At 48.1% G+C, this 1,992-nt stretch overlaps 1 non-coding gene across 1 annotated transcript; it reads right to left on the bottom strand.

Annotated features, from left to right (window-relative positions):
* Nucleotides 1-1,160: 1,160 nt before the first annotated feature.
* Trnam-cau (transfer RNA methionine (anticodon CAU)) lies at nucleotides 1,161-1,232 on the bottom strand. Its single transcript has one exon. It is a non-coding gene; the product is annotated as a tRNA-Met (tRNA).
* Nucleotides 1,233-1,992: the final 760 nt, after the last annotated feature.

The following is a 1,992-nucleotide window of genomic DNA, read 5'->3' as shown; positions in this document are numbered from 1 at the left end:
TGTTATGATTTTGTGTTGAGAATATGTTGTCATGCGTTGCTATCGTTGCCAACATCGCACGCAGCCAACAACGCCGTTAATGTTAAGTGTGAGCAGATCGTTTCGTTGCGTTTCGCGTGCTCATAATCAGTCTCGTAGCGGTGGCGCTAGAGATAGCAACCGATGGTCCCCTAATAGACATTTGAGATCCAAAGCGCTCAATCATAGCCCCTTGGGGAAGGTTGGAGGGAGGCACAAATCACCCATCAGCTTAAAGCGATCAAAACGGTCTGCTCTGCTCTGCTACGCCGTTGCCATTAAACGCGAAAACAGGGAAGGACGGGGAGGTGTCTGTTTGAAGAAGTTAACTAGAAGAAAGACGGTCCGTTGTGAAGGTGTCCCCACAGGATGGTGGTGGTGGCAGTGGTGGCATCAGCGAAAATTGCCCTCAATCACGGCCATTTAAGCGGGAACTTGAATCATGACTTAGGGAAATTTGTCCAAGCGCGGCTGTTGTTTCTCTTGGTCCTCTCGTGGCTGCTTGGCCGCGTTCGTCAGGCTCATCAGGCGTCGTCGCACCACACGGTACGACGGTACGCTTTTGACCCAATGTGAGGCCACGAATGCAGCCCGGCCCGGCCCTTTTCTGTGCTTCTTTTGCGCGTTTGCACGAGCGGCGATTTGATGGTTGGTGATTTATTATAAGGCATTATGCCCCCAAACCGGTGGCAGGCATAATGGGTCCTGAATTTCGACGAGCTCGGCACCACCGCCTGTGAGCGAAAGCAATCGATTATGAGAGCTTTGCTGACGGAGGCTGGACGGGCTCATTCAAATTCGTTTCGTTCAGCATAATGCATCATAATTTCATTGTACGATGTTTTACAATTATTATGATTTCCGCTGTCTAGTTTCTCGAGAGGTAATCAATCTAGCTTGGTGTAAGCTTCTTTAAACCCTTAGTTTCTCTTTTGTTTATGTTAGTGGTGTAAGTAAGATTTTGGATGCATAAAAAACGCAGCGAACAACACATACGAACTTCTAGAGCCGCATCAGAGTGTGCAAGACTAAGCTTTAAGCATAGAAGCGCTCTTTAAGTCCTCTTTTCTGGAAGGATAATGTTCATTCCAAAAAACGTCAGTAAAAGTGTACCCATACTTTTTAAAAAAATCAACTTGGCTTAGCAGAACGTAGTTTCGATCTACGGACCTCTGGGTTATGGGCCCAGCACGCTTCCACTGCGCCACTCTGCTTTGTACAAGTGCAAAGTTAGATAAAATATTTTCACTTTAACCTAAACGGATAACAGCACATGCTGCGCATCGCAATCACCGGATTGATTATCTTTTTTTCTGGAAACATTTGAAAACATAACGCGACGTTCAACGTTGGCAAATCCGCTCTCGCACACTCCTAAATCGTGTGGAAATCACACGCCATAAGCCTTCGTCAGTAGAGCAGCCAGTAAGGCAAGGCAGGAGAGTTGGGTCATACTGCAAATCCTTTTTTGAAGGACGATCTCTCGCTCTCTCTCTCTAGCTCACTTCCCGTTAAACCCTGGTGCTCGGTTGAGCCAGTTGGCAGCTATTTAGGATTCGTGCTCGCTCCTCGATTGCGGCCTCGATGGCAGTTTTCAATCATCAAAAACCGAGCAACTGCAAATCCCCATGGCGCCATCGGATAGCGTAGGGTAGGGCACGGCGGTGCAGAGGCAGTGGAAGCGGCCTAATCCAATTCCGTGATGGTGGTGCCATTTTTCCGACTCATCGAACCTCATGAATGCGACAAGTGGTTTTATGGTGCTTGTGTTGGGAGTGCTCCCTGTATGTGATCCAAGGGTGGCTCAAATGTGAACAAGCATTTGTGGAAATCACGGCCTAACGCTCCCCGACACTTTGGCCCAGCTTTTGTGCATAATTCCTCTCCGCAAAAGGTGTACGGACACGAGTGGAATGAGGTGTTTTCCCCTCACTGCGTGGAGGGGTGAAAAAAAAAAACAACAAAATGCCGGAT

Source organism: Anopheles aquasalis, chromosome 2 (assembly GCF_943734665.1).
Source record: "Anopheles aquasalis chromosome 2, idAnoAquaMG_Q_19, whole genome shotgun sequence".
Taxonomy (NCBI): domain Eukaryota; kingdom Metazoa; phylum Arthropoda; class Insecta; order Diptera; family Culicidae; genus Anopheles; species Anopheles aquasalis.
This window is presented reverse-complemented; position numbering and strand designations above follow the sequence as displayed.